General features: G+C 37.7%; 1 long non-coding RNA gene across 1 annotated transcript in view; it reads left to right on the forward strand.

Annotated features, from left to right (window-relative positions):
- Positions 1-20,230, forward strand: part of LOC144772644 (uncharacterized) — a 177,977-nt gene extending 157,747 nt beyond the window's left edge. The window contains exon 4 of the long non-coding RNA XR_013599817.1: positions 19,728-20,230. This is a non-coding gene — a long non-coding RNA (uncharacterized LOC144772644). The remainder of the gene's footprint in view (positions 1-19,727) is intronic.
- Positions 20,231-20,626: the final 396 nt, after the last annotated feature.

Raw genomic sequence — 20,626 nt, forward strand, 5'->3', positions numbered from 1 at the left:
TACAACATCTGTATAACAGTATTACGATTAATATGCCAATACCAATAGCAATTATTGGTATTAGTGTTTGTCCTACTAAGCTGTTACTTAGTCCTGCTAACCCGTTTCTCACCGAGGAAAAACCCTTACCAAGTTTTTCCCATGCACCAGCAACTTTTAGTTCTGTTAAATCACTACGCAAATGAGTAATGTTACTAATATATCCCTCCAAATCTCTACTTTTGTCAGAGATATAAGTTCAACATTGTTGAATTTTCAGCATACTACAGACTCCGCCCTCTTTTGCCAGTAATACATCAAGAGCAAGTCTATTTTGCAAAACCACTGATCTAATAGCAAGCATTTCAGTATCAATTACTAAGAACCCGCCAGCAGTATCCGTTGATAATCGAACAACCACTGTAGACAATTTTCTAATTTTATGTGAGTCTTAATACACCAAAGATATCACCCACAGTTTCCGCAGCACTTACTCCCCTTTTACTCCGTGTTAGTTTCCTTTCATTGGTTCCATGATTTTCATTCACATGTTATATTTTTGGAAAGACAATACCCATATAACAACAACCATACCAATGTTGAGGTAATCTATAATAAGCATTTTTACCACACACATAGTATACTCTAGTATAAACTTGATCAGTACCACCTCTTAATCCCCAAACCCCTGTAATTAGGAAGCTATGTTTTATAATCACCCTCCCTATGAGTGAATGGAGGTATGTTAGTTGTCTGTTCTACAGCTTTTCTCTTAAACTCTTGTCTTCGATCCTCTACAGTATTCATACACTCTGTTTCTACATGGTGTAAACTACATGTCAGATTATTTCTATGTGCATATACAGTAGCTATAGGCTTAGTGGTATGAAAGAAATCTCCCACATATTCAGTGTTCTTTGCACTGCTCACTATATTCATATTCTTCTTAATAGTAACTTCTGAGAAAACTAAATCATAATTTGAATAATAGTATTGAAACTGCTCCTTGCCATAGAACAAACTTGTTAGTACACCACATGAAATTCCATATGTTAAAGGAAGATGGTGATAAGTCACCCCTTCTGACACAGACTACGGTAATTGTATGCACACATAACAATCTCTTGCATACATAGTATTGACATACTCATACAAAAGTTTAGTAAAAACATTTACCAAAAAGTAATTCACAGATTTATCTTGGTGTAAGGCATTTCCTGTTAGTTCTTTAATATCTATTTCTGCATCCTCTTTAAGGACTCTTGCTACCTCCTTTATTGTATTTACATAATCATTAGTGAGATTAACAGGAAACATAAAATAAGGCACTTATAGTACTAACACCAACTAAACAAACAATATTACAAGAGTACATATAAAGCAAGCGTTTCAACACTTTCGCCTATTTCAACTTAGATTTTGATTACCAGTCTCTGATTTATCCATTTTATATATTGCAAAAAAGAAAAAAAATATTCAAAAATGAATTGTAAAGAAAAATTATTCAATATGTTTAGATCAGCAAGGTAAATATTCAATCTATTTAGATTAGCAAGGTTTGTGTATCACACACTTTCTGAGCTTCAGGTCACGGGCATATTTTCAAATCTCTCCTTTTTTTGCACTCTTTTTTCTTATGCACAGTTCATTTAGGGTGGCTCATATGATGAGTTGTCTTTGGAACAGAACACAATGAATTTTTTCCCCCAATCATTTATGGCAGCCAAATACGTTCATTCAGATGCTGTGTATTTTTGACTCAGAACTTGTGCTCTTTTTGTTCTGCGTACTGTGTTTTCTTCTTCGTCTGTATCACTTTCTTCAGATTGGCTATAGACTTTAACCACAGTTGCTGGAATCTTTCTCCTCAACGTAATTTTCAACTGCTTAGCTCCTCCTGGCCATTTATCACCTTTTCACACTCGTTTTCCAGTTACACTGTCTATTTCACTTGACTCAAAACTCCGCTTAGCTGATGACCTTTTCTCCTTATCTCCGTCACTTTCAGGGACCAACTCTCTTTCAGTTTCGACAGTGACAATGTTACGAGACCCAGGAGCTTGTGCCCACTCTACTAGATTCTCAGTCTGTTCAGGCTCTCTTTGTTCTCTTTGTTCACTTTCAACCGACTCTGTGCTTTCAAGTGGACATGGGACTCGACGAGTTTGGGCAGCATGCACCCAGTTAGGCAAACCACCACATTTAACTGCTGTTGTTGTCACAAGAATCACTTGATATGGCCCACGGCAATGAGGTTCCAAACAAGATTTCTCACCTGTTTCTTCACGAGCACCCAATCACCGGGGCTCAAATAGCGTGCCTGCTTTTGTTGGACAGTAGTTTTGCTGTCTCCAACCTGGTGAGACACAGAACGCACTACGTCAGCCAATCCTTTACAAAAATCGAGCACTAAATCATCAGATATGTTTACGAGCTGATTTGCTGGGACTGTTGGCTGTCTCAAAACCCTCCCCATTACGACTTCATGTGGGTACAGTCTAGTTCTTTTGTCTGGGAGACTTCTCCAACTCATCAATACCAATGGTAATTCATCAGGCCATTTCAGTGTTGCGGATGCACAAACCTTAGGAAATAGTGATTTTATTGTGCCATTAATTTGCTCGACCACGCCAGATGCCTCAGGTCGATAAGCACAATGCAATTTTTGCTCAATTTGTAAGGCTACACAAATCATTCGGACCTCTTCATTATTGAAGTGTGTCCTCTATCTGATTCTAACAAGACTGGAAATCCAAATCTAGGAATGATCTCTCTAAGCAGCAATTTAGCAACATTTAAGGTGTTATTATGTCTTGTTGGGTATGCTTCTACTCACCGTGAAAACAGACACACAATTACCAAGACATGTTTGAATCCATTGCAAGGAGGCATGTCTATGAAGTCTAATTGCATGCCTGTAAATGGACCTGCTGCTTTTCCAATTGGGCCCAAACTAACAACTGTTTTTCTCCATGGGTTTTGATGGTGACATGTCACACATCTTTGACACAGACTCTCTGCAATGACTCTAAATTTTGGATTGAATCATGACTGTTTGAAAAGCCTAATCATAGCATCTCTTCCTAGATGTGTTGGACCATGGCAAACTCTCGTCATTTGTGATAATAAACTATCTGGCAATGCAGGTCTCCTATCAGTGTAAACCCACACTTCATCATCTGCTCTGCTTGTACATCCTGCTTTGATCCACCCTTCTTTTTCTGCTTCAGTAACTGCATCTTGTAATTCTCTAATTTCCTCCCGTGTTTCAACAGTTGAAAACATTAATCCGCATTCTGTTTAATCAGATTGTTCTTTTAAATGTTCCCCATTGATTGTAAATAAATTTTGAGTTCAAAAGCGCACAATTTCGTCAGTATATCTGTTGCCAACGGTGACATACCAACGTACACAAAAATCACCTGCCTATACGTGATAATTACAAGAAGGCCCTAAGAAAAGGGTCACAAAATTATGCACCAAGCGCCAGAGCTGACAATTACATATATTCAATATTCCAACACCCAAGTTAATTTAACAAAGTTATTTTTCTTTTTTATTGTCATAATATCAAACATGATTGTCTGACTTCACAAAATACATAGCTAGACAATTAAATACTCAACAATATATATATATATATATATATATATATATATATATATATATATATATATATATATATTCACTGAAAAAACCATAGGTTTCACACCAGTTATAGTTAGCTGGAAATTTTACTCGCATAAAACCATTGAAATTCCCACGTTATAGTTAGTTGGACTCACTATAACTTGCGCGTGCAATGCACTGCTGACGTCACATATTACATCACTCATGACATGGTCAGTGACATCAGTGAATGTGTGTGTGTGTTTAAGGTGTGTGTGTGGGAGGATTTTTTGTGTGTATGAGGTGTGTGTGTGGTGTGTGTGTGTGGGGAGTATGTTAGAGGTGTGTGTATGTGTTGGGAGGGGGATGAGGTGTATGTGTAGGAGTAAGGTAAATAATTAAGAAAAAGAGAATGAGTGAAGAAGCAAAGGAAGGGAATAGAGGGTAAGTGAAGTAAAGAATAGGGATTGAAAGAAGTTGAATATGAGAGGGAAAATAGAGAAAGGGGAGTAAACATGTAGAATAAGAATAAGTAAGGGAAGCAGAGTAAAGACACAGGAGTGAGGTTGATTGAGAAAATGTTAGTGAGCTTAAAGCAAAGGGTGATGACAAACTACATTTTTTTAGTCATACTGACCATATAATAAATGTAACTTTAATTAATTTTTTTACTACAGTTTGTATCTGTGAAAGAGAGAAGAAAAAATAAGTTATAATTAATGAAATATGTATTTTAAATTAAAAGATACAAATGAAGAGGTTAAAAATCATAACACTCTATTTAGAAATAAAGTAAGAGTGAAGGACACAGAAAGGGAAATAAAGTAAGGTAGAAGGACAAAAAGAGAGAAAAAGAAATAGAAGGAGAGCAAATTACAAAGAGTAAGGCATATAGATTCACTGACAAAGAGAGAGAGAAGAACAGAGAAATGAACTGAAGGTAAGAAAGATACTAAAACAATGTGAGTTAGCAAAACTAAATCAGGAAACAGAAGTAAGTAAAAAGATAATGACTGAGACAGAAAACAGTCTAATTAAGGATGCATTTAGAAGAATGCGGAATAGAAGATAACTGAGAGTAAGTGAAGAACAGTCATAGAGTGAAATGATGAAGGGAGAGAGGATAATATACAACGATTGAGGGAAATGGACTGAGGAAGTTAGTAGGCAGACACACTAGAGAAAAACTGAGTGAGGTGGAGTACAATGAGTGAGAAAAGGAAATGAGTATGAGAGCAAAAAAAGGAAAGAGAGGAGAAGACGACTAAAATAGTGGTACTGAAAGAAAATAATTTGGGGATGAAAGTAAAGAGAAGGACATTGAAAGAAAGGAAATGAGGGATAGTAATGGAACCAGAGTAAAAGAAATGGGATGAAAAACGATGAGAGAGGAGCAGTGAAGTTATTGTAAAAGAAGTGATAGAAGGTAGATAAACACAACTGAACATAACACAAGGAGAGTGAGGCACTGAGGACATAGAAGTAGTGAACAAAAAATAGAGAGAAGAGGTCAAAAGTAAGGAGCAAACAAAGATAAGCGAGGGAGAGTGGGTGATTTATAGTGATAGAGTGCAATAATACTGCTGAGTGAGTAAACAGGAATTACTAAAAGAGCAAAGGAGGAAAATACGGAAAAGGGAAGTAAAGCAGAGAGACTGAAAGCTGAAAAGGTATGCAAGGGAGAGAGGGGATGCACACAGTTGAAATGAGAATGAGGGGTTGTCAAAGAAGTGGAGTAAAGGAACGGGGGTTTCAGAGAATGAGAGAAAGACATAAGTGAGTAAAAAGAGCGGAAAGAGGATGGAAAAAGGAAAGTGAGTGTCAGAGAATGGGAATACAATTTAATTTACACAATCCAAAGTATAAAATAACTTGTACAACATGTTACATAGTTTATTTTTGCTGTTCTCAGAATATATTGAATTTCACTTAAAACAGTGAGTTCAAATTACTCATCATATGACAGCGGGAAAAAAAACAATCTAAAAGATTGTGTTTTAAAAAAAACCTTAGATACTGACAAATGACAAATGTACAATAATCTTCGATTGACTTACTTTTCCTTGAGGCCAAATAGTATATCATGGAGGTCCTTTTCTCGTTGCAAAGTACTTTGCTGTTCAGTAAAAAATCCATTTAATCGACTTTCTACAAGAAAAGCTCCAAGAACATCTGAAATATTTTCATTATTTTCATATACTCCTTTGTTTCAGTCATGACTCTTTACTCATTCCTGTACCTTTCCTTTTGGCCAAATAGTGTCAGATGTATGAGTATATTTTCAAAGTAATTCAAAGAAACTCTGAAATGACCTTTTTTCCAACGTTCTGAAAGAAAGGCTCTACAACATTTTCACAATATTTAAGTATTTGTAAAAGCATCTCTGACTCACTCATGTTCATTATTAGCGCCTTGAGACCCTCCCGGGTGAGTAGTGCGCTGTACAAAAATGGCATGATTGATTGATAATTTTGTATAATACTAATATCACTTACTATGAGATCCACTTACAGTACCTATATGACAAGTCAATTTTTTATATTACCTGGATCACTTTTACTCAGAATATATTTTTAAACAGCAAAATAACCTTTATTAACTGCTCCCGTCTTCATAGGCCAATTACCTTTACCTAAATTTTGGTAGTAAAAACACTAGGTATGAATTTTTAAAGCCAAAAGGCAAATGTTGTTTGAAAGTCAAATGAGTGTCGTTACATTGGGTCCAACCTTTACAACTTTTTAAATAGCATGTGTAATGCCCTGATGTTGTAGAAGGACCATCATGAAAAATAATAGCTGCAGTTGCAAAGGTTCTTCCTGATATCGATAACTGTGAAGCCACGACATTTTTAATAGAAGTTGTCAATTTAGTTCCATCAGGTCTACATCGTTGGAACATTAAAATGACATACTGACCATAATTTTGTAGAAATAATGTGGACAGCATTGTAGACTTACATTGGGGACACACCATATTGTGATCCGCTGCTTTAACTAGATTATTAAAAGGCACTGATTTGCAGGCTGGTGAAGTCAAATATTTAAATCTTTCAGTGTCTATTCTAGTAGTACTTGATAAAGTACAGTTGTCGCAGTCATGCTGCCACTGATAAGAAAGGCTAAAAAGATTTTTAATATCTACACCTTCATCTTCCAATACATCAAACATATACATTAAAAATTCCTGACAATCCTGCTGAATATTCTGTGAAAATTGATTTTGACCAGTAGATATGTCTAGAAGATTTCGAATTTCTAAAACACTTTCTATTTTTGCTCTATCACTGGTACATTTCTCAAACACGGAATTCAACAAACAACATAATCTTTGATCCTGATTTTCAACAATCTGTTCTTGTATATTTTGAAGAAAAAAAACAACATTAAGCACTACATTAGCATAGCAGTTGACACCAGAACTGTTTTCAAACTGAAATCCAACAACATCTTCAACAGAATCTTTTTTCCTTCTGCTTACAATTACAGTTTCGTGTACTTTTTGTCTTTTTGCTACTACCTCACTGCAATTACTCTCATTTCTTCTTTTTCGGCCTACCACACGTTTTTCAATCAGAGGATATTGAGGCAAATGTGAAGCATACTCTCTTCTTAACCTATTGTATTCTTTAACACAATGTAGATCTGCACAAATCTTTGTTTCATCACACTCAATCAAGTACAATCCTGATAAAGTTCTGACTCGTGATAATGCCACATATGCCATACCCTCTTTAAACACATAACTTCCAATGTTCACCAAAGCGCTATCTACACTTAAACCTTGTGACTTATGAATTGTCACCGCATATGCCAAACAAATAGGAAACTGTTTTCGCCGAACATATAAGTCTTTCACGAGCAAAAATCTAGCTGAACAACGACAAATTTGTTCTATTTCATCAATGCCATCAAATTTAATTTTTAAAATTTCAATTGCATCTCTATTTTTGTAATTAACAAAACCAACAACATGACCCATTGCTCCATTTACCAGACCTCTTTCAACATTTAAATTCCTTCTCAAAATGATACGACAATTTAAACACACATTGAGTCTTTTCAAAACCAGCAGTTTTAGATATAGTCTTCTCTAATGAATCCAATTTTGATTTCAAATTTTCAGACATAATAATTGTTGCTCCCAATATGCTCTATTTTATCTGTAGCTTCCAGTTTCACTATCTCTTCATTTTCTAACTGTAACATTTTGTTGTTGAACATGGAACATTCTTTCAGAGTTGGCATCAAACATATGCCAGATTTCTTCTCGTTAATTTTCTTAAAAATATTCTCTGGAAGAATGTTTTCATTTGGGTACAAATTTGAAATTAATCGTCCATGTAAAGCTTCTTTCCCTTGCTGACTTAGTTTTCCGATTCTTACATCTTGTAAAATATTTTTATAATCTTCATCCTTCGCCTGCTGCATATTTTGAAGCAGTTCTGCATATTTGAAGTTGAACCATATATTAACGTTTCCAATACTTCCTAAGCACTTCCTGGTATCTTCATGCGTGAGCATTTTGAACACAGGTTGTCCTTTCACTGGAGTCAACTGCAGTAGATCTCCAAAAACAATAATGTGTTTTCCTCCAAATAAGACATCATAGTCTGTTCTAAGAATTTCTTGCATTCTCAAATGCACAAAAGCAAGCATTATATTTGACACCATGCTTACTTCATCAATGATAAGAAGTTTCATTTTCTTCAGGACTCTCGAAACTTCGGAACACGCATCTCCAGATAGCTTGTGGTACTCCAATTTGTTATCATGCTCCACTGGCAGCATCAGTAAACGATGTAAAGTAATCCCTTTAATGTGATGTGTAGCCAGCCCAGTTGGAGCGGTAACAACACAAGACAGCGGTGATTCAGTCCTTTTCTGCAGATAAGTTGCAATTGCTTTAATCAGAAAACTTTTTCCAGTTCCCGCTTCTCCACTCACGTACAGTTGGACAGGCTTAAATGATGTACATGAGCAATCTTTCTTCTCATGACTGAATCCATGTTCAATCTGTTCTGTGACTTCGTCATATATCTGTTTCTGCTCAAGGTTTAGTTGTTTCACCAAATCTTCTAAGTTAACTACATCATCTTGAGCTTGTTCCATAGCTCTTTCCACCTCATCCATGGCAGTGGCAGCTTCATTTTGTATAATTGGTCCTCCAAGTGGATCCTGACTCAATGAAGCAGAACTCTGACTGTCTTGAGAACTGTCTCTAGCAATCTCTGCAGCAATTGTGGCTTCTTGCTCTATTTCTTCGTTCAACATTTGCAGATAATTTGGAAAAACAGGGCATTCTATGGTATCCTTGATTGCATTAAAAGAATCTTCGTAACACAGAAAATCTCCAAGTAGTTCCTCTTCTGTACGCCATGGCTTAAAGAGTTGCAAAAGAGCTAAATAGTAAAATTCCCTTTTCTCTGGATTTTCGCAACTCAATTTTCGATGATTAATCAAATGGCCTTTTTTCTGTCTCACTAGACATCCTTCACACCCAATGATAGCATATATTCCATTGTTGATATCTTCTCTGATGGTTCTCTTATAAATATAGTTTTGCAGAACTTCATACAAACAACTGTTCTCAAGATGACTACTTCTATTTGGATAGTATGTATCCAACATGTTTGTCTTCAAAATATCTGTACTTTCTGGTTCTTTCTCCGCCAAATACTCTATTTCTTGTACAGATTTCAAAACTCGGTTTCGTGTTGCAGCAAGACCTAGACTCACCCAAATGATGGTTCTAGATTTGGAATAGAGACTTGCTGACGACAATCGATCAGAACATTCATATGCTCCAATTTCTCGATGCGACAACATCTTCAGACTGTAACTGTATAATTTCTTGCTTAGACTCTTTTCATGTGAAATGTCCTCCCACATTTCCTTCAGTTCTGTCTTTTCTTTTTTGTGATGTAAGACGTCACATATCGAGCCACAGCAATGGAGTTGTCAGCAACGAACTGAATATACATGTTAGCATTCCACATGGACAAAATCACTGGGTTGTAGTCGTTGATGTACTTGGACTCTTCGTTTCTTTTTAAATTGTGTGTATTTTTTGGTGATTTCCTCGTCACAGTATGTCGCAGAGAAGACATCAAATTATTTACTCTTCCTTTAGAAATCACTGGTCGTGGAAAGCCGAAACGACATTTTGTGTAGAACTTGTCCTTGTTTCTGAATTTTCGACGACAGTTCTTTCTACAACGATGGGATTGAAAGCGTAAAACTTGTTGCCTTAAACTGTTTTCCTCTGTCGTTTTCGGAACAGCACATGTTGAATACTCTTCAATGAAACTCATCACTGTTTCATCCGAATCTGTTCCAAATTTGGGTGCATCTTTAATCCACAACAACATATGTATGTGAGGAGCACCTCTCGCTTGATACTCCTTTCTCCAAAAGAAATCCAAAACCTCTCCAAGGGGAGGATTTTTTTTGTTGGTAATAAAAGACATCATAGCTTCAAATCTATGATTGAAATATCTGCATACATTCACTGGATCCAAAGAACACAGCTCTCCAGGTGTTTTGAATTCTATATTTTGTATATTTGCATTTGCCTCTCGTAGAAATTGAAGTAAGTCGTCCCATGCATACTCGGCACAGCTAAGAGTGAGGAACCATGTCGAAGTTCCTAAGTTTCTTAGCATACATTTCAATTCCCCATGACGACGGTACCAATACTCAATTGTACCACGCTGACATGCCATGAGATTGATTAGATGAGATTCCAAAATATTATCTTGCAGATTCACTTTCTCCATAAAGTCCCTCGCCGAAACATTTTGCAGATGTGCTCCACTTTTCAGTATATGGTTTACTGCATAAGAAAGCCCAGACAAGTCACTTTCATACAGTAGATGAAACAAATAGGGAATGCATTGACGAAACCTTGGATCTTCAGCATATAATCTTTCAGTTCGATATTCAGATGCAGGAATTTGAAGTGGACGATCATCATATCGTCCACCTCGACCTCTTGGAAATAGCTGTGGAAAACAACGAGCTTCCAAACTTTCTTCCCATACACTAATGGGACTTCCTTTTGCTGCTTTCATTTGAAACAATTCAATTGCATTCCCCATTACTTCTTTGGAATGCAAAGGATGAACAGTATAATGTTCATATATTTCTTCACTTCTAGACACATCAACTTTTTCAATTTGGCCGCCTGAACAATCACTGTCTTCATCTGCATCTGTTTCCTCTGCTGCAACACATACATCTTTGTAATACTCATTGTTTTTGACTAAGTACAACGTTGCCTTTTTGACTTTCCTAACATCCACTAAATCTTGCCAGATTTTCTTACTCTTTGTCGGAACCCCATTAACTAGAATAACTAAAGGTTCCTCTTCTACTTTTTCTATACCAATTGTATCACAATTTTTTTTTCAGATCAAGAGGCAAATAAACAATTCTTCCCTTTAATCCTCCCTGCAAATCTGTAGGAGGCAATTTCCCTATCTTAGGCTCCATGCGAACAATTGCCTGAAAAGGATGGACACATTGAATCAAAATAGACTCATATGTATTTAAATCCATCAATTCATGGGGAATGTCTACCAACTCCAGATTATTATGAACACCTCTAGCAGGCATTCTGTTTTGATTTAATTTATCATAACAATATTTACAAATACGCTGATCAGAACTCAAATCAAAACAATCCTCCATTCACAAATAAGTTGCAAAATCCTTCCACTCATAATTATTCATCTTTTCACTTTTTACGTATAAATCAACTAATCTAGTTTGATGCTTATAATGACTTCGTCGACAACACACAAGTAAAATTCGGCCTTTCACTTGATTTCACCTTAAACCTGGTAATTTCCTGCTCAAACTTTTCTGTACTTGAAATCTGTACATTGTCTTCCACATTACCTTGAATTGCTGTGTCAATTTCTACACTATCCTCTTTTTCACCAAAATAACAAATCTCAATTTCTTCACAAATCTTCTTCACATCTAATTCAGTTCCATGCAAAAGAGCACTGTTTAACTGTTTAAGCTTAAGTGCTGGACTTTTTGCATAATATAACATTCTCACTAATTTCCTCATTTTGGTATGATGCACTGCTAACATCCTAAAATGATGAAAAACACTCTGACAGACTTTTCTAGAAAGACAAGCCAGTGAATGCCCTTGCAAACCTGTGTTTTCTCTCACTCTGCAAGGATCTAAGTCTTGCAACAACTTCACTTTCTGCTTTAGACTTTTCTTACTATATGTACGTAAGAAATTACAAAACAAATCAATTGATTCCTGTCGCACACTACAAATACGACTACACTTCCAAGTGTACACTGGACCCTTAGTACGTCTCCCTAAAACTTCATCAGTTAACACCTCTTCTGGTTCTCTAGGCACAAGTTTCTCTTTTTCAATCGGACAACCGTCTTTCACTTCATACGCTCGACCACTGGTGTCAACTGCATGCACTAAATCATTCTCCTGGAAGTAACTCTCCTCATTAAAAAATGGCTCAGAACTTGAACTGTGCATCCATTCTCCAGAAAAAACTTTTCAAAAATTAGTCCGATTAATTACTCTTTTCCATCTACTGTTTGATTTGAAAACATCAATTGTCTTGTTAAGTGTCCTAATTCTATTGATTATTAAAATAAATAATTTTTTCTTAACTTCAAAAGCCTGATCAACAATCTTCTCTACACTTTTCTTTTTCTTATAAAAAGCAGCTCTCTGTTTACCTTTCCTAATGTTTTTTAGCAAATTTAAAACCACCCTATTGCAAAACATTCGTTTACGAATGTCTCTAAACTGATTCTGCCTTCTATTCCTATACATATTATTCTCTCCTGCTCCAGTTGTAGGATTCTTTGAGGTTCTCTCCTTCCTTTTCAAATTTACTCTCTCATTCTCTTTTTCTACATGCTGTCCAACAATATTTTTTGAAGTACATATGTTCCGTATAAAAGACTTAGTTCTCTTACCAGGAGCTTGGTTCCTGTTTTTTGAAGTATTTGTTGTGGAAGAGTGCTGTAATTCCGTTGCTGTTTTTGTTTTTTGGCGGTTATGTTGTTTTCTTCTCCTTTCCCTTGAGGGAATTTTTGCTTACTCTTGAAATCTTGATTTCAATCTGTGTTAAAAAAAAATAGCACATTATAGACCACTATTACCAAACAACAAAGCAATGACAAAATGCAAACGATCTATTCAGGGTTACAGATCAGGTGAGGATTCTCCAGGGGTGCACAAAAGGTGAGGCCTGTATTGAAGAGTATAGTGGAAGACAGCTCTGTCCACAGGTACAAAGAAGATGGGACCTGTGTCTAAGAGTCCAGTAGGGAATAGACTTCATAAAGTCTAGTCCACTGCACTCTTATACACATGCTTCACCACCTATGCTTCCCGGGAAAGGCCTCTCTCCCACTACAGTCTTGATCATAAACCTCACCTCCTCTGTCCCTCTGCACATGTGTCTAACCTCATCTGCACAATGTACTTCCTAATCTCAGGTAACACAGATGACATAATTGTGAAAAGGTCAAATTTTTTTATGTAATCATGCAACACTATTTATTCTTTATCAAAAATGTAGAATTCATTGATTAGTCCCAAAATCGATTTTATTTTTCAATAACATTTTAGAAACACAGTGCAGGTCCTACTATTTAAACTTTCTCAAAAATGTAAAACTCATTAATTTGCAGCAAAAATATTTTAGTAGTGTAATGAAAAGCTTATACATATGACCTTTTCATTGTTTTTCAAATGTTATTCTAAAAAAAAATTATAAGGCCTAAGCAGGAGTACTCATGTGATGAAGCCTGTCCAGGGAAGCACAAAACGTGAGGCTTGTGTCCAAGAGTGCAGTGGACAGGACTAAACTGGAGTATTGTGCAAGAAAAAAAAAAGAATCTCATTTATGAGGCCCTGCGTCAGTTTTGTGCTACTGATGCGTCACTTTTTGTGACGCATTGGCGGCATAAAACATGTTCCTTGTTGCACCATATTTAAAAAGTGACGCATGTAGGTAGATGCGTCATTTTTTAAATCTTCACCACATTATACCTCTGTCAAGTGTAATGTACACAGAGGGGTAATTTCTCCGCAAAAAGCCTCGTAATAATGACGCAGTGAAATCTATGAGATTTCACTGCGTCACCTTTAGGACACTGTTACATCAAAATCTTGCACCTGCCTCACAGCAGGGATAAGACTGAGGCAAACACTTTCACATGGAGCTTTCCACATGTGATAGGATTCTGACACCTAAGCAGGAGTGCAGATGAGATGAAGACTGTCCAGGGGAGCACAAAAGGTGAGGCTTGTGTCCAAGAGTGCAGTGGACAGGACTAAACTGGAGTAGTGTGCAAAAAAAAATCTCATTTATGAGGCCCTGCGTCAGTTTTGCACTGCTGATGCGTCACTTTTTGTGACGCATCGGCGGCATAAAACATGTACCTTTTTGCGCCATATTTAAAAAGTGACGCATGTAGGTAGATGCGTCACTTTTTAAACCTCTGCGCCACATTATACTAAAAAATGTAAAAGCCATTCATTTTCCCCAAAATCGTTTTTGACATCACATTTAGGAAACACAGCACAGGTCCTATGTACAAGCATCTGCCTCACAGCAGGGATAAGACTGAGGCAAACGCTTTCACATGGAGCTTTCCCATGTGATAGGATTCTGACACCTAAGCAGGAGTGCAGATGAGATGAAGACTGTCCAGGGGAGCACAAAAAGTGAGGCTTGTGTCCAAGAGTGCAGTGGACAGGACTAAACTGGAGTAGTGTGCAAAAAAAAAAGAACCTCATTTATGAGGCCCTGCGTCAGTTTTGCACTGCTGATGCGTCACTTTTTGTGACGCATCAGCGGCATAAAACATGTACCTTTTTGCGCCATATTTAAGAAGTGACGCATGTAGGTAGATGCGTCACTTTTTAAACCTCTGCGCCACATTATACTCAAAAATGTAAAAGCCATTCATTTTACCCAAAATCGTTTTTGACATCACATTTAGGAAACACAGCACAGGTCCTATGTACAAGCATTCCATCTCATTACTGAAACCTCACTATTTTACAAAATACAATTCCTCTATGCAAACAAACTCAATATGCTTCCTACACTGAGTTAACACAGGTAACATCATTGTAAAGAGTCAAATTTATTTCTTTAAACATGCACACATTCTTTATTCCTTCTAAAAAATGTAAAAGCCATTCATTTTTCCCAAAATCGTTTTTGACATCACATTTAAGAAACACAGCACAGGTCCTATGTACAAGCATTCCATGTCACTACTAAAACTTCACAATTTTACAAAATACAATTCCTCTATGCAGTAAAAACTTTTTAACAAGCATTATCAAAAAGCATGACACAAAGCAACATTAAAAAAACACAATTTGCTTCCAAATCTTCTCCATAGAGTATACAAGTCTCTATGTATATTAAATGAATCGTAACTCACCTTTACAAATGCTCTAGGAGATTCAGAACAGTGTCAGATACACACGCCAATATTTCTTTAGCAGAGCAAAAGGTATGTTCTCCAGGCACTGCAACCATTAATGGAACAGAAAACCTCTGTTTCTACACACATATTGCTCATGATAACCAATCAAAACTCTTCCCTCTGTATTTTCAAACCAACACCCTTCCCCCCCTCAGCCCTTTCTACCTGTTACCATAGCAACTCCCTCCTCACTGAGCTCTCAGGTTTAAAAGTTTATTCTACAATGTTGCAAATCACCTCAGCAAGGATGTTTGACCTGCGAATACACCAGCTTATCTGGTGCAATATTTCTTTAAATTACTTTTTTTAACCATTCAAATTACTTCTTACACAGAACACAACCATGCACCCTAACTTTCAGTTTTCAACTATCTCAATCTACCAATCATTGCTTGTGATTCAAGAGCACTGAAACTCCACAGTTTTTTTTGCAAACTCCTACTGTTCCAACTGCCATTTTATTCCTACACTTCATCTGACTGCACCAGAACCTCCTCTACCATGTATTCTGTCTGGATTATTGGACATAGCTATATCCACTGGGCTCAAAGGTATGCAGCTACCAGAAATTTTCACAACCTTGATTTACCAAATGTGAACATTAAATGGATTGGCCAGAGAGGATTGAGATGTCACCAATTGATACCATTGGTGAAAACCTTTTTGCATTTGCCACACCCTAACCTCATAATTCTGCACTGTGGGGGAAATGACTTAGGCACTTTGACTGGGGTAGGTCTGGAAATGCTTTTAAAGGACACCTTTGAACAATTGATGCCACTTTTTCCTCAAACTGCCTTGGTATTTTCCAATATATGCCAAAGGCAGAAATGGAACTGGTCCAACCAATTTTGTCCACAATTTGAGAAAGCACGGAAACATGTGAATAAATCTGTTTCTGCTTACATGAGAGACTATGGAATGGGTTCAATATACGACAACAACTTGCGTTACAACATGCAAGATATCTACAGAGGAGATGGTGTGCACTTTTCAGATGAGGGGAATAGAATATTCCTCCTGAATTTAAGACTGTGCATTGGTACCTACTTGTAGGTATCTAAATCAGCCACAGAACCCAAAAGCTCTTTTCAGAGCTACCCTACCTCTGATCACTCCAAATGATTATCTTTTTCTAACTTTTTTCACTATTTTTCACCAAAGTACGCTCCCCGGTACGCTTCCCGGTGCGCGTACCGGGCTCCCCCGCGAAAATGTAAAAAGTTTTTTTTTTTTTTTTGGTCTATATGGGCCTCCTAACACCCCCTCAGAAAACCTAGGGGGTCAGGGAGTGCCTACCGTGCCCCCTTATACCCATTCCCAACGTTGTTTGTCCTCCATTTTCTGTCTCAAATCTACCGAAACACAAAATGGAGGACTCCCGTAGCGCTGCCGGTACGCGTACCGGGGCGCGCACCGGGAAGCGCTCCCAAAAAATGTGAAAAGTTAATTTACATAAAAACCACTGGAGACACTTTAACCAAATATAGAATAGCTCACACTACATACCAATCCCTACCATTTCCCCAAATTTGGTGGAATTCCATTGAGCCATTTAGCCTGTAGACCTCTCTAAATATCCTGAGGTAAATTACTTCACAAAAACACATCTGAAGTGTTAGGATTGACAACCAATTAAGATGTTACTTTCATTTTCTACTATTATTTCATGACATTTGATTGGTTATGTACCTGAATATATATAAAGAAAGAGAGGGAAACACAGCCATTTTGACTACTACTTCCTGAAGTACATTTCAAGAGCATTTTCACTGACAACTTCAACTGCTTTCTCAAAGGTAAGTTATTATTTTGAAAACTGAAGTATGTTGTGCACTTTAAGTTAATTTGGAAAACTTTTTCTGATAGTTATATACTATCCCTCTGTAATAGTTATAGATTGAGATAGACTTCTCTATTATAATTATGGATGGAGTTAGGCTAGTTTTGTATAATTATGAATTTACTTAGGCTTCATCACATACACTTTTTTATGTTTCTACTTCCAGTCTGATACCATACACTGCCCAAAGATAAATTCACTGTTAAAAAATCCAAACTACCTGTCTGAACTTAAACCCAACAGTGCCCTATCCCTACTGATATATTTATTTTGTATGCAAATTACAGCACGAAAATGGAAGGAGAGCAAAACATTTCCTTTGAAATTGTTCTGGAGAGCAACAATGAAGAAATTATTGTACCCAATGATAACTTGGAATTCATGGATGAATCACGGGACTATGAACTACTTCAATGTGTAGAATCAGTAGATTTGCTGATTCAAAATGAGGACATTTCTGACAGTCAAATATTAGAAGTTCTATCAAATTTTGAAAAAGAATCTGAAAAATTAATTTATATTTAATAATTCTAAAATAGTTTGAGACATTATTCATTTTTATATGTAATTCTTAAACTAGTACCAAATTGATTATAATGTAAAGTCAGACTTATAGTATACTGTGCAACTTTTTTATGTTACATAGTAATTTTGCTCATAGATACTTCCTTTCTCCCAATATATTATCTCCAATGTGTATTTGACATCTCTTTTTCATCTCCTGCCTCCATGTTGTTTCTGCTTTCCTGACAGACTATGATATGGATTTCATATACCACAATAACTTCTGTAACAACATGCAAATTATCTACAGAGGAAACGGTGTACATTAAATTTAAGACTCAGCATTGGTACCTACATGTTGGTACTTAAAACACCCAAACAACACAACAACTCTATTCAGAGCTACCCTACCTCTAAGCACTTTAAATTATTATTTTAGTGTTTCACTGAGTTTTCCCCATGTGTGGGGCGGGGAGGTGTGTGTGGGGGATGTGTGGGGTGTGTCTGTGAGGTGTGTGTGTGTGTCTGAGGGGGGATGAGGTGTATAGGTGTGTGTAGGTGTGTGGGGTATGTGGGTGTGGGTGGGGATGTGGGTGTCTAAGGTGTGTGTGTGGGTGTGTGGGGTGTTTGGGTGTAGGTGGGGGTGTGGGTGTGTGAGGTGTGTGTGGGGTGTGTGTGGGTGTGGGGGGTGTGTGTGTAGGATGTGTGTGTATGTGTGGGTGTGTCTGTGAGGTGTGCGTGTGTGTGTGTGGGGGGGAGGTGTGTGTGTGGGATGTGTGAGGTGTGTCTGTGAGGTATCTGTGTGTGCGTGTTTTGGGGGGTGAGGTGTGTGTGTGTGTGTGGGAGGTGTGGGTGTGGATGTGTAAGGTGTCGGTGTGGTGGTGTGGGGTGTTTGGGTGTGGGTGGAGGTGTGCGTGTGTGAGGTGTGTGTGGGGAGTATGTGGGTGTGGGGTTGTGTGCGTGTGGGTGTGTGTGGGGCGTACTTGTAGGTACCTAAAACAGCCACAGAACCCAAAAGCTCTTTTCAGAGCTACCCTACCTCTGATCACTCAAAATGATTATTTTATTATTTATTATTATGATTATATAATTTTTTTCACTATTTTTCCCCATGGTACGCTCCCCGGTGCGCGTACCGGGCGCTCCCCCCGCGAAAATCGAAAAAAAACTAATTTTTTTTTTGTCCCGCGGGACCCTTTTGTGGCCCCCACATCAAACCTAGGGGGTCAGGGGGGGTGTACCCTGCCCCCTTTTGGTCATTTCCCCTTTTGTTTTTTGCCACTTCTTGTGTCTCGATCCCACCGAGACACAAGATGGCGGCCGCTGCGGACTGTTTCAAATGTTTACAGACATGTGCGCGTACCGGGGCGCTGCCATAGATATATAAAAAATTTTGAACCTAAATTACTCAAAATCCTCTGGAGCACATATCTTGAGACATAGCAAAGGCACATCGGGCTACCAGTCCCTACAATTTTGCCAAGTTTGGTGAAAATCCATTCAGCCGTTCGAGCTAAAAGTGCGACCAACCGCCCTATGGAAATTAACATGGGGAAAACACGTTTTCGGACCCCCCTTTTATCTCGGCCCCCACTTGACGAATCCCCCCCAAACTTTCAGAGAAGGAGCGGAGCGCCGCGAGGCAAAGTTGCTGAAACATTCAGGCAGATTCCTCAACCGGCGCCAAAGTTATTCTCAATAGAATGTTGCGATTTCCCTATGTAAATCAATCCTAACTATAACTACCTACTGGCGACCGCCAGTAGGTAATATATATATATACACAATGTCCCACACATCACATTCAAAACTATCAGTCATACTGGCATGCATTAAAATTGACATATACATTCATTCTTCAAAACAACCACAGTTCCAAGGCATCACAAATCAATCAAGGTGGTAAAGCTGCCACATGATGTTCAGATGGAAGTTTCTCGTACTTTAAACCCTTTGCATGTCTTGTCCCTCTACATGCTCATTTCAAGCCCTCATCACAGGTTCTTAGTTTTGCTCTTTTAAACTATTAACGCAATGTGTTTAGTGCTTAGAAAAACACTGGTGTATTTTTTCTCTCATTGTCTTTATTATGTTTCTTGATTCCTTTGGTGCACTCCATTCCACTTTTTAGACTGTTTTGCCTTTTTATCTTGAAAAATCTAAAAATGAATACAGGTTGCCACTGGGGCTGTCTTTTGTCACATTGTGGCATTGAATAAATATACATGTTGTTTATATAATTATACAAATATATATGTAGATGATACATTTCCCTGTGATTTTAGGTGTGCCTGTTTGTCCCACACCATTTTTCCATCCCGGCCCTGATGAAGGTGTCGCCCTGGCATGGACTATGCACCGAAACGCGCGTTGGCGTTTAACTCTTCTCGTGTCCTTGGATTGTGTTTTCATTTACCACTGGAACGATACCCGAGAAACTTCCATCTGAACATCATGAGGCAGTCGTACCACCTTGATTGAACATACAGTTGTTCCGGGGAAGGGCCTACAGATCCTTGAGTATCTTCACTAACTCCAACTGACCCTCCTGATATTGATGTCACTCTTTTCTCAATTTGCAACATTTTCCTTGGATCTCTATACGTACCTCTTTTTGGTGTTTCAACAGATTTTTCTGAAATAGAATTTAATGGTTCTAACCCATCTCCCATATCTGCACTTGCATTTACTCATTTATTCTCAATTAATCCTTGATTCACTACATTCATCCTATGAATTTCCCTTGTATTTCTATCTGGTATTGTTAAAGCATGTACTCTAGAAACTCCTTGTCCATTATTGTATAATGGAGTAATAGGACCCAGAGGTGTGGAATCTAATAAAATACCTACTTGTCCATGGAGCGGGTTGCTTCATAAATCTACTTGTCCTGTAACAAAATCTACTTGTCCCTTTGGTGTCATGTAGTGTGGTGACAAATTATGGCAGCCATCTCATTATATAAGAGCTCTGATATAGCCTCTCTGATTATGCCAGGGCTCATACCTTAGTAGTGTTTGAATACTTGCAGTCCCCTTATGTTGCCATGTTTCACCAGATCTACATACCGGGGCTGAAAGTAGTTTTAAGCAATAGTCCCAGAGTTAGAATGCCCGTTTGAGTCTGAGCAAACCTACTAACTTGCATGTTATCAGGGTTTTTAACATGTCTTCTCTAATCTTTT

This window comes from Lissotriton helveticus, chromosome 8 (assembly GCF_964261635.1).
Source record: "Lissotriton helveticus chromosome 8, aLisHel1.1, whole genome shotgun sequence".
NCBI classification, from domain to species: Eukaryota; Metazoa; Chordata; class Amphibia; order Caudata; family Salamandridae; genus Lissotriton; species Lissotriton helveticus.